Source organism: Littorina saxatilis, linkage group LG15, assembly GCF_037325665.1.
Source record: "Littorina saxatilis isolate snail1 linkage group LG15, US_GU_Lsax_2.0, whole genome shotgun sequence".
Classification (NCBI taxonomy): domain Eukaryota; kingdom Metazoa; phylum Mollusca; class Gastropoda; order Littorinimorpha; family Littorinidae; genus Littorina; species Littorina saxatilis.
In genome coordinates, this window is record NC_090259.1 from 38,670,053 (window position 1) to 38,683,396 (window position 13,344).

Sequence of the window (13,344 nt, forward strand, 5' to 3'; positions counted from 1 at the left end):
ATGGTTTTGTTTTGCTTTTATCCTGATTGACTTAAGTTTGTATGAAATGTTGTTATGATAGATAACCAGGCTATTGTGAAAAATGCGATTTTTCAGGTCAATTCTGTAATTAATTCAAAATGTAAAAGTCAACAACATTGTCAACAAGTAAAGTCGTTGAGCGAAGGTGCAGTGTTTATGACCTGTGCCATCATTCATACAAACATTGTTTTCAGACAAATAAGGACACTTTTGAGCAGAGAACAGCACAATTTGTTAGCATGTTTGGCTAGTGTAACAAGTTGATGTCTGGCACAAACAATAATACTTTTTTTTCGGAAGATGCTGCGGTTGTTGCGCAAATATTAGAATACTAGAACAATTGGGAGGGAAATGTCACAGTATTTGATGTTGGTGTTTCTTTGTCTTTGTGGTTTTGTTTTGCTTTGTTTTATTTGTTTGTTTGTTGTTGTAACATTCAACATCTCAACTTCTACTTGGTATGGAACACTGTCTTTGTTGGTTCAATAATCTAAGTGTGCAGCTTTATTTTCTTAGATTTATTGAAGTTGTTTTCTTTTGATCAGTTAATAATCTTGATTTACTGGCTGTTTAGATTAAAAAATAGCTGGTGTTTCTTACCAATGAATCCTTTAATTAGATGTACAGATACGCTGTTTATGAAATGCAGCTTTGAGTCATTTGTTTCTTTAGTATTTATGATTCAATTTTATGATTCAGATTGTGTTGGTTTAACCCATAATCATGTCGTATACGTATAGATCTTCTTGATGTGCTAACTGCTTTTCATCTTTCAACAATTTTGATATTCATATCTATTTGTGTGTGCCATTCCCCAATGAACTGTTTTTAATCTTTCTACACACATGTTTTACAGATCCGTTACATTTGAACTTCGCTCGTCAGTTGATTTTGCCCCAGTTTACTGATGTATGAAATGTCACCGTTGGTCATTGTGATCCATTGGTATTCATTCTGCACATATCTCTTCATAATGAAATGCTGCCCTCGTTTGGTTTTTATTTTCCAATGATCATCATGTACACATCTGCTATGTATGAGATACAAAGGGTGATTCGTGTTGATCTGTCTTTAACCATACCCCCCGCGGGTTAGGGGGAGTCCCATATTGGTTGGGACGAGAAAGAATTTACCCGATGCTACCCAGCATGTCGTAAGAGGCGACTAACGGTTCTGTTTCTCCTTTTACCCTTGTTAAGTGTTTCTTGTATAGAATATAGTCAATGTTTATAAAGAGTTTAGTCAAGCAGTATGTAAGAAACGTTAAGTCCTTTGTACTGGAAACTTGCATTCTCCCAGTAAGGTCATATATTGTACTACGTTGCAAGCCCCTGGAGCAATTTTGTTATTAGTGCTTTTGTGAACAAGAAACAATTAACAAGTGGCTCTATCCCATCTCCCCCCTTTCCCCTATCCCATCTCCCTCCTTTCCCCGTCGCGATATAACCTTGAATGGTTGAAAACGACGTTAAACACCAAATAAAGAAAGAAAGAAAGTCTTTAACCATGATGACCATGATATGCAGATGTCGTGCCTGTTAAATACAGTTCCTGATTTGTTTCGTTTATTTACTATTCATGTTGTAAAGATATCTTGTGTGTGAAGTACAAGGGTTGATTAGTTTTGGTGAATCAATCATCTTAATGCATTTAATTATTATCTATGTACCTACATATTTGATTTATTGTGATCCAATACATTGCATAGATCTGGTTTGTATGAACAACATACATTTTATGACATTTATAGAACGGCTGTCTTTGTTACAATTAGTGTGTGCAGATACAATCATTGTGTACAGATACACTTATTGTGTACAGACACAATTATTGTGTATCCTGATACAAATGCTGCAGCTGAATAGTCTTACTTACATTACAACCATGATACATCAGCCTTTTGTATAAAATGCCATTGATGCATTTTTGGTCTTTCTACGATCCTGGTGTCCCAGGCTATTTTGTATAACATATATGCTACAATGTGGTTTTGTTAATATTGCTGTAAATACACGCTCATTATTTGCAAAAGCTAATACTGATTTTATATTTTTGATTTTATTATGATGGTATGCAAGTCTGGATTGAAATGTTGCCTGTGATTCGTTTTGACCCCACCATAATCATTGTGCTGCTGTGTGTTGAACCTGACGTAGTGCTGTTGATAGGTTTTGTCGCTGAACCCGGCGTGTTGTACAAAACAATTTGAGGGATAAAGTGCTGTCGTTGATATATATGTTTCTTTTGGATTGATGGTGTACCAGGGTTTTTACTTCATAGAATGTAGCAACTGATTGGTATTGCACATGCTATCCTGTCATAATTGACTTGTCCTTTATACAGTAGTACTTTGTCATCTTGTCTTTGTATAGTTATGATGTTGCTCTCCATTTAGTTGAAACAACTGTTTGCCTTGAGACACTATACGCGACATCTGGTTAATTCAGTTAACGTGCGTGTTTGGTACACGGGTTACACTGAATTGTTGTTTTAATCATGTGTTTAATACAGTCATGATTTACTAGATCATTGCTTTGCAAAAAAATGTTTTGTATATGCCGATGCAATAACTGTTCTTCTCTCCTTAAGTTCTTTAGGAAAATTATTCTATTTCGATTAACGATGTTGGGGAAGAAAATGTGCTGGTGATTTATAGTGTCACTAAAACGGATTTTGTGCCATCTTCTTACTGCAAATTTTTTTTGCAGGTGCCACATATGTTTTTATTTTATAATGTCATTGTACTAGAACTTGTTCTAGAATTAACTCCATATTGTCAATGTGACCATAGGAATAACGTATAGGTGTTTCTTGATATAACAAGATGTAATTATGATGTTATCGACTCCGACATTTGGAGGTCGTGCATGTGTTCGAATCTCTGCCGAGGCGTTTATTTTTCACTTCGATCCCTCTTGAATATGAAGTATGCTCAGCGATGAGAGAGCAAACAGGAAGTTTCCAGCACAAAAGTCAAGCGTTGAATGAAGCTGTCGTGGTCAAGCAGCCGGGGTAGGTCGGGATTCAGGTCACCTTCGCTGTACAGAATTCTGTACCCGATTCTCAGCCCTATCTGTTCAAACACTGAGCCCTGGGTAGTCATAACTAGACCACAACTTTAACTGTTCTTTTCCTTTTTACATTTAGTCAAGTTTTGACTAAATGTGTTAACGTAGAGGGGGGAATCGAGACGAGGGTCGTGGTGTATGTGTGTGTGTGTGTGTGTGTGTGTCTGTGCGTGTTTGTGTGTGTGTGTGTGTGTAGAGCGATTAAGACTAAACTACTGGACCGATCTTTATGAAATTTGACATGAGAGTTCCTGGGTATGATATCCCCAGACTTTTTTTTCAGTTTTTGGATAAATGTCTGATGACGTCATATCCGGCTTTTCGTGAAAGTTGAAGCGGCACTGTCACGCTCTCATTTTTCAACCAAATTGGTTGAAATTTTGGTGAAGTAGTCTTCGACGAAGCCCGGACTTCGGTATTGCATTTCAGCGTGGTGGCTTAAAAATTAATTATGACTTTGGTCATTAAAAATCTGAAAATTGTAAAAAAAACAAAAATGTATAAAACGATCCAAATTTACGTTTATTTTATTCTCCATCATTTTCTGATTCCAAAAACATATAAATATGTTATATTTGGATTAAAAACAAGCTCTGAAAATTAAAAATATAAAAATTATTATCAAAATTAAATTTTCGAAATCAATTTAAAAACACTTTCATCTTATTCCTTGTCGGTTCCTGATTCCAAAAACATATAGATATGATATGTTTGGATTAAAAACACGCTCAGAAAGTTAAAACGAAGAGAGGTACAGAAAAGCGTGCTATCCTTCTCAGCGCAACTACTAAACCGCTCTTCTTGTCAATTTCACTGCCTTTGTCATGAGCATGAGCGGTGGACTGACGATGCTACGAGTATACGGTCTTGCTGAAAAATTGCATTGCGTTCAGTTTCATTCTGTGAGTTCGACAGCTACTTGACTTAATGTTGTATTTTCGCCTTACGCGACTTGTTTTATTTTTTTTTAATTCTGATTTTTGGAACGTTGGCAGTCACTTTGTTTTTGGATGTGCACAACTTTAACTGCTTGTTGTCTTTTGACGACCTTGAGTGTACAAATCTGATTTGTTTGCCTTGCTCCAGCTGATTGCGTTTGATTTCCTACAATCATGTACAGATCTGATTTGTTTGCCTAGCTCCAGGTGATTGCGTTTGATTTCCTACAATCATGTACAGGTCTGATTTGTTTGCCTTGCTCTAGCTGATTGCGTTTGATTTCCTACAATCATGTACAGATCAATCACATTTAAAATGCCGTCGTCAGTTGACTTTGGCCGTGTCATATGACGTATGGAATGCAACCTGTGGTCACTTTACAATTTCATACTGCACATATCTGTTCATAGTAAAAAGCCGCCCTTGATTGGTTTTTATTTTCCCAAATCATCATGTACACATCTAATATGTATGAAATACAAAGGGTGATTTGTTTTCATCTGACAGTAACCACGATGACCATGATGTACACATATATTGCCTGTTAAATACAGTTGTTGATTTGTTTAGTTTATTCAATATTCATGATGTACAGATGTATTGTGTTTGAAGTACAAGGGCTGATTAGTTTTGAAGAATCAATCATCATTATGATTATAATTAGTATCTATGTACCTTAATATTTGATTTAGTGTGATCCATTCAATTGTATTTATATATATCAAGATATCTGTTTTGTATTAACAAAATAAATGCCATGGTTGTCGTTGTAAGTCCCTGTTACAATTAGTGTGTATTGTGTAGCCTGAAATAAATGCTGAATCATGTTGTCTACAATACAATCATGATACACCAGCCTTTCGTATACAATGATACCTATTATTTCTTCTTGTTTCCTCCTCTCTATGGTTGTAATGTCCCAGGATGTTTTGTATAAACTGCTACAGTACGTGTTCCATATTGCTATAATGTTGCAGATACAAAATCCCTACAAATACGTGCTGATATTAATTTTATATGTCTCTAAGTTAAGTATGTGCTATACAAGTCTGTTTGGGATGCAATGGTTCCTTTGATTCGTTTTTTAACCTTTTGGATAATGACTACATGTGCTGCTGTATGTTCAGCCTGACGTAGTGCTGTCGATATGGTCCCGTTGCCTGTCATAGAGCACAAGACTATTATGTAATACGTGATATTGTCGATACGGTTTTGTTCGTATGCAGTAATGGTGTACCAGGCTTTGTACTTCATGAAATGTTGCAATTGATTCATTGTACATGTATTTCACCTACGTGGCAAACATGGCACACGTTCTGTTGCCACAATTGACTTGTCCATGGTACAACAAAGCTTTGTCATGTTGTGCTTGTATTCCATAATGCTGCTGCTCTGGTTCACTTGAAACAAGAGTTTGCTTTGAGACATACGAGTGAAATTAATTTAATGTTGGTAATGTGTGTTTATGGTGAGACCCACCGAATGTATGTGCACGTGTTGTGTTGTGTATGTGCCTGATACAGTCATGATTAACTGAATCCTTCATTTGCAAAGAACGGTTTTTGTATTGTGATTTGCCGATGCAATTCTTGATTTGTTGTCAATTCTCTATGATACATTCTATTTGATGTTGGCGACTCTCTTTGTATATGTATATATTTGTGCTGTTGATTTCTACTGTTCCCAAGAGGGATTTGACACCATGTTCTTACTGCATACAATGTTGCTTCATATTACTTACTTTTAAAATGACAACGTGCTACAACTTTTTTTCTTCCTATACTACGGTTCATATTGTCACCATAGGAATAACTTGCAGCTGTATCTTGGCACACAATGTTGTTATTATTTTTGTTAGTTTCAGTAGTTTTGTTCTCTCTAAAACAGAGGGAATTAATTAATACATTTGCTTGACATACTTAAATTTTGTACACAATTTGTACACATTTGCTTAGCCTCTTTCAGATAATACATACACTTATGTATTTTTTTATGAAGTGTGTTTGTAGTGTTTCTAATATTGTTTGGTGATGGGTACCCGTTTGCTTTGCATACATTCTGCAACCTAACTACTTCCTGTTTTTAGAAATTATGATTACTGACCAAAATTTGAATGCCAGAGAAGCAGCTATTTGCTTCTATTATGTTAAATTTGGGTAAATGGGTAATTTGTTTGGATTTTATAATGATGTAAGCCTTAATGGTTTTGTTTGTGTTGATTATTGCTTTTGATTGATTTTGTTATACACTGAGCAAACAAATATTGCACCATTTTGTGCCACCCCATCTAAAACATTTGTTTTTGTTGTCATTTCATTTAAGCTTTATGTGCCACTAAAGGCCGTTCACTTATATCGATTTTGGGGGTACCCCAACTTCGGCGGCGGTCACGTGATAACTTTTACAGAAATATTTGATCCGAAAAGTGTGCCAGATACCCAAGTAAATAGACTTTATTGACGTACAGTTAGAATGAAATGACACGGGAATTAATATTTTAGTTGGGGTACGAAAATGGGTGTAATCATTGTTTTGCTCAGTTTAGTTCAGAATGTACCAGAAACATCTTGTGTGAAATATTGTAATTGTCATTTAAATTGTGTGTGTGTGTGTGTGTGTGTGTGTGTGTATATGTCAGTGTGCGTGTGTGTGTGTGTGTGCGTGTGTGTGTGTGTGTGTGTGTGTGTGTGTGCTGCCCTGATAGATCAGACTTTCCCTGTGTCACTTATGATGTGCCATACGATCCCTGCTATAGAGACAAAGTACCAAACTTTCTCTGTTCGAGTGACAATGTATTTAAATGTACCTGTTACATTTATAACGTACGTAAGTTAGGTTCCTGTGCAACAGTAACACTTTACCAAGCTATCTCTGTTAATGTCACTCTGTACCAAGAGTCCTCTGCTGAAGTGACAATGTATCAAGCATGTATTTGCAAAATATACAGTGAACCAGTGTGCAAATCAGAGGGGACAACAGGATCACGGATATGATATAGACTGAATCTAAATACGTTGCCGGGCTATCTTTGGTATGGTGTCAAAGTAATTACCACATTTTAGATGAATTAAACATTCCATGTATCAATTTAGGTCGATGTCACATTTCATTGCTAATGATGTACAGAACCATTTCTGCTTCTCATTTATATGGACCTCTTTTGACGATTGTGTGTATTTCTTATTTGTACTCGTTGTTGTTGTTGTTGTTGTTGTTGTTGTTTGTTTGTTGCCCAATAAACATGCCAGAAGTGGGCCATTGCTGGCGTTTTGATGGCAATGCCAGTTGCCAGAACTACTGCCATCAAAGGCCCACTTATGGCCCAATGCTGGCATATTACCCGTATGCACATTGGCAAATTGATGGGCCATCACTGGCAAGCCAGCACTTTGCCAGCAAAAACCCATCATTTATTTGCTGGCTTTTTGATGGCTTGCCATCATTTTGCCAGCAATTTGCCAGCAATTTTCCAGCAAAAACCCATCATTTATTTGATGGCTTTTTGATGGCTTGCCATCATTTTGCCATCATTTTGCCAGAATTTTGCCAGCAAAAACCCATCATTTATTTGATGGCTTTTTGATGGCTTGCCATCATTTTGCCATCATTTTGCCAGAATTTTGCCAGCAAAAACCCATCATTTATTTGATGGCTTATTGATGGCTTGCCATCAAAAACCCAGCATTTTGCCAGCATTTCGCCAGCATTTTGCCAGCATTTTGCAGGTTTTTAGTTCCATATCAAAAAAACTTTTTTCCATATATTTTCCGTTAATGGCCCTTTACCTGCTGAAATTACCGGGCCAGTTGTGGCCCGGCAAAATGCCATATTTCTGTCTTTACCATTGCCAGCAAAATGCCAATAAGTTGCAGGAAATATACCAATACCACTGATTCGGATAGAATGACGGCTCTATTCATGTACTCGATCTGCACAGTCTTGTTAGCCCATAGATGGTTGTTAGAAGTCTATAAATATGCTTTGTTTTGTCATTTTTTACTGTGAATGTAATAACAATAACAAAACACAGCACATCAATGGACTTTTCAACCCATGCTGGCGGCAAGACGTGCGCAAATAAAGCAAAGGGCAATGCTGTCAAGCTGTACATTAGCAATATGCATATGCGTAATTATCAAATTCATCAGTAAAATGCAATTGAAATGCTAATCACATTTGTCGTGTAACTTATCTGGCAAGTAAAGGCAGTGGTTTTGACAGAATATCGTCATCAACGCAGTTATAGCGGGCACAACAACAATACAGTAATATATATTAAAAACAAAACAAATGTAAAGCTTCCAAACAGCAACGACTCATTACCGAAACATTACAGAAACGTACGCTTTGTTTTCAGTTGCTCACTGTTTTATTTTATTTGTACAGCGTTCTAAATTTCCCACTCGAGACATGATGACCAAAGGCAGGAATGTTTCTTGTTCACTTCCCAGTAAACCTCCGTAGGATTGTCTTGATTCTGTCATTTCTCTGTTCGCATCCGCAACGTTGAGATAACGCTTCTTTTCTTTGTCCTGACGTCGTAGCCTACGGTAAGCCATTGAAACTCTCAAGTCCTCCTGCCGTTCACCTCTTGAAACATGAAAGCAAACGAGTTTTGTTGGTTTTAATTCATTATTCCATATCACACACACACACACACACACACACACACACACACACACACACACACACACACACACAACCAAACAACCAAACAAACGCAAGCATACACGCAGGCATGCAAGCAAACAGCACACGCACGCACGCACGCGCGCGCGCTCACACACACACACGCGCACACACACACGCGCACACACACACACACACACACACACACACACACATACACACACAGAGGCATTCTCGCAGAGAGGACGACTTCTTGTAATCTATCATATTTTCTGAACTGACTAAAATGCCAAGCAGAAGTAAGGGGTCAACAGGAATATGTATTTTGATCTAACCTGCGAAGCTTACGTTGTCTCGGACAGCTCTCTTGCGTTTCTCTCAGGAACTGAGACCCAGGCGAGCTGCATCTTATCCAGTTGGGCAGTCAGACACTTGCACAAATCTTTGTCCTGGAGTGAATAGACACATACTCAATGTCAACATTCACAAGATGCAATTTGTTTGGTTACAAGTAAGCTTATGGTAATGCCTATGGTGCTTTTCTTTTGACAGAGACAAAACAAACTCAATCACACAAAGAAAGGAAAAAGGCACACACACACACACACACACACACACACACACACACACACACACACACACACACAACCGCGCGCGCGGGCGCACACACACACACACACACACACACACAACCGCGCGCGCGGGCGCACACACACACACACACACACACACACACACACACACACACACACACACGCGCGTGCGCGCGCAGATTCTTTCTTACAGAGAGGACGACTTCTTAAAGTCTATTATATTTTGCGAACTGACTCAAACGTCCAGCAGAAGAAAGTTGAAAAAAAGACCGACAACGGAGGAAAAGAACAAGAAGATACTAGATCTAACGCCGTTGCGACGACCTGCTCACACAACTGTTTGTGAAACTCACCACGCTTGCTTCTAGCCGGAGGAGATCGGACGCGTACTGAAATCGAAGAAGGTGCTTTGGAAATTCCTTGAAGTTGAATGCAAAACAAACAAGAGGCGAAGCCATCAAGGCTCACGTAAGAAATCGACAAACAGTAACACAAACTCAATCACACACACACACACACACACACACACACACACACACACACACACACACACACACACACACACACACACACACACACACACACACACACACACACACACACACACACACACACACACACACACACACACACACACACACAGAAAGAGCATAGGTGAAACTGTGCAAGGAAGCGAGACACTAGATCTAGATCTGTCTGTCTGCATGTAGCCTACTTACAAGGACACGACTGCCAACTAGTCTCGGCACGCTCAAAATAATAATGACCGAGACTGTCAGTACTTCCTTCGCGTGACGTCTAACCCTCTTACGTCATAATGTGACGTCAATGTAATGTGACGTCTTCAAATGTTAGAGTTTCTACCACAGACATACACACGCACAGACGCACGCACGCACGCACGCACAGACAGACAAAGTTACGATCGCATAGGCTACACTTACGTGAGCCAATAACCGGACATCTGCAGAACCACCGCGGGCCGGATTTAGTTGACAATGCGTCATCATCACGAGTGACGTCAAGATATTTCGACATTTGTTTGTACATTACGTCACTCCAAGTGAGAAAGTCATACCGCTGTGCTGTCGCAGATCTTCTTGCCAGCAATTATCCAGCATTGGCCCACTGCTGGCGTGCCAGCAAAAACCCACCTATAATTGCCAGCAAATCGCCACCTATGGCCCAATGCTGGCAAACAAGCACTGGGCCACCAATGGCGTGCCAACAGTGGGCCAATTAAGGCATTTTACTGGCCGACAATATTACTGGAATGCCAGAGATGGGCCAGTGATGGCAAGCCATAACTGGGCCTTTGTTGGCAAACCATAATTGGCCCAGTGTTGGTTTTTTTATGGCCAGCTTTACCAAACTTGCCAGCAAAAAGCCAGCAGTGGCCCAGTTCTGGCATGTTTATTGGGTGGTTGTTGGTTGTTGGTTGTTGTTGTTGTCTTTTGCAACATAGATGTTTGAGTTGAGCTTTCATGTTTTGAATAGTTGATGAAGATTTAGTGTTAGCAAACTTGTTAATGCATTTCTTACGAGGGACGAGATTTATTTCTCTTAAGTATAACGTTGACGTGTTGTCTGTTGATAATCTATGCAAATAAGTGAATATGTTCAACATAGTTGCAGAAAGTTAATATTGTTGAAGTTATCACGTAATTCTATGAAATTAACTAAGGTTGACGTTTGATATAATTGTTAGCATTTAAAACATCTTTATTTGCAGAAAAAATATCCTTAAAATTAATATGTGTTTTATCAAAAGCATTTTAAATAACTAAGTTAGCTAAAATATTTTACTTAACTAAAAAAAGGAATGAAAAAAGTGTGTGCCTGGAATAGAAAGGGACATCAACACTGGAATATAATGACTCCTAACAAAAACAGAAAAAAGACATGAATCTTATTTAGAATAGAGAAAGTAGTGTTTGGTTACAGTTCCACAATATTTGTTTTAAATCAATAAGGTATTTACCAATGTGAACCATGATTATTGAAAAAAAGAACGCAATTTTCGTGGTCAGTCACAGAAAACAACCTCAGAAGCAGATGTATAATTGTTCCTTATAATTTGTTGGGTTATACAGTGCATGGAGTGTATATTTAATAAACTATAATCAGTACTGATTTCTTTTCAGTGTTTGTGTGTCTAAATGACTGTGTGTGTGTGTTTGGAGGGGGGGTGGGGGTACGTGTCTGTGCCGTGTGTGTGTGTGTGTGTGTGTGTGTGTGTGTGTGTGTGTGTGTGTGTGTGTGTGTGTGTGTGTGTGTGTGTGTGTGTGTGTTGAGATCCTATCTCTGTTTATTTGTGCGTCTTTTTGTTTTTTGATCAGTGCCTGCGTTGCTGTCTCTGTCTCTGTCTCTCTCTTTTTCTCTGTCTCTGTCTCTCTGTCTCACTCTCTCTGTCTCTTTCTCTCTCTCTCTCTCTCTCTCTCTCTCTCTCTCTCCGAGTCTCTCTCTCTCTCTCTCTCTCTCTCTCTCTCTCTCTCTCTCTCTCTCGATGTATATTTCTGTATCCCTACGTGCACGCTGAACTACAGGAAACGCACAACTATTCTGTCTTATCTCGACCAATGACATAAGTACACAGTGAGCTATACCATAGTCTGAACTTGTATGAGTTATTGCGGGAAAACCCGCTACGATAACAACAAAGACCTGAGATGCTAGTGACAGTATGTAGTGTGAACAAAGACATGACAAGCGACAGTCTCTGTGTCAGTCGTATCACAGCTAGGTCACTTTACTGGATTGACCTTAACTCAGCCACTTGACAATGATATCGAGAATCATCTCCAGGAGACACAGCCTTGCCACAGAGATACATTTAGTGTTGCCAGCGACGCCAACATGTAGTACACTCCAACAAAGCAGAGCTATCTGTTGTGCCCGCGATGTTGGCAGGCGCCAGTAGGCCTACTACCCAAACTAACGGTATAATTTCTCTTAAAATTGTAATGCAAGTAGTTTTAGGCATAAGGAAATAAAAATTGGCCACAGAATAGCAAACTGACTGTACTTTCAGTAAAAAAAATACATTTTTACTGAAAAGGAATAACTTAAGGTGTTAAAATTAATTATAGGAAAAATAAACACAAAACGGGAGTGTGAAAAGTGAGCTATGGTTATGACAAATTATCTCTGAAGATAATGTTTCAAGAGCTTAGCTTCAATGATATGTTTTAGACAACACCACTGCCTAGATTTTGTTCTATGGAGTAGTGGTTTGGGACAATTCAACAAATTTACTGGAAGGTATGTGTACTGCCACTGTCATGTCCAGCTAAAGACAGTGTCACACAGCTAGTACACGGCATCAGTCAGTGTGCAGTGTCACTGTCATGTCCAGGTGAAGACAGTGTCACACAGTACACGGCATCAGTCAGTGTGTACTGTCACTGTCATGTCCAGGCGAAGACAGTGTCACACAGTACACGGCATCAGTCAGTGTGTACTGTCACTGTCATGTCCAGGTGAAGACAGTGTCACACAGTACACGGCATCAGTCAGTGTGTACTGTCACTGTCATGTCCAGGTGAAGACAGTGTCACACAGTACACGGCATCAGTCAGTGTGTACTGTCACTGTCATGTCCAGGTAAAGACAGTGTCACGCAGTACACGGCATCAGTCAGTGTGTACTGTCACTGTCATGTCCAGGTGAAGACAGTGTCACACAGTACACGGCATCAGTCAGTGTGTACTGTCACTGTCATGTCCAGGTAAAGACAGTGTCACGCAGTACACGGCATCAGTCAGTGTGTACTGTCACTGTCATGTCCAGGTGAAGACAGTGGCACGCAGTACACGGCATCAGTCAGTGTGTACTGTCACTGCCATGTCCAGGTGAAGACAGTGTCACGCGCAGTACACGGTATCAGTCAGTGTGTACTGTCACTGTCATGTCCAGGTGAAGACAGTGTCACGCAGCTAGTAGACGGGATCAGTCAGTATGTGTTGTCACGTGTGTTTTGTTGACAACTAGGTCAGCGATTAGTGCATCCAACGTTTGCTTTTAACTGTCGGTTATTGATTGATTGATGACCGGATAGATGACTGGATTAATGGGTATATTTAAGGTAGTGGTTT

The 13,344-nt window shown here is 39.2% G+C and overlaps 1 long non-coding RNA gene across 1 annotated transcript; it reads right to left on the minus strand.

Moving 5' to 3' along the window:
* Positions 1–7,250: 7,250 nt before the first annotated feature.
* On the minus strand, positions 7,251–10,825 carry LOC138949281 (uncharacterized). The gene is made up of 3 exons (XR_011450216.1): positions 9,604–10,825; positions 8,993–9,106; positions 7,251–8,618 (listed from the first exon to the last, which is right to left on the minus strand). It is a non-coding gene; the product is annotated as an uncharacterized lncRNA (long non-coding RNA).
* Between the last annotated feature and the right edge of the window lie 2,519 nt (positions 10,826–13,344).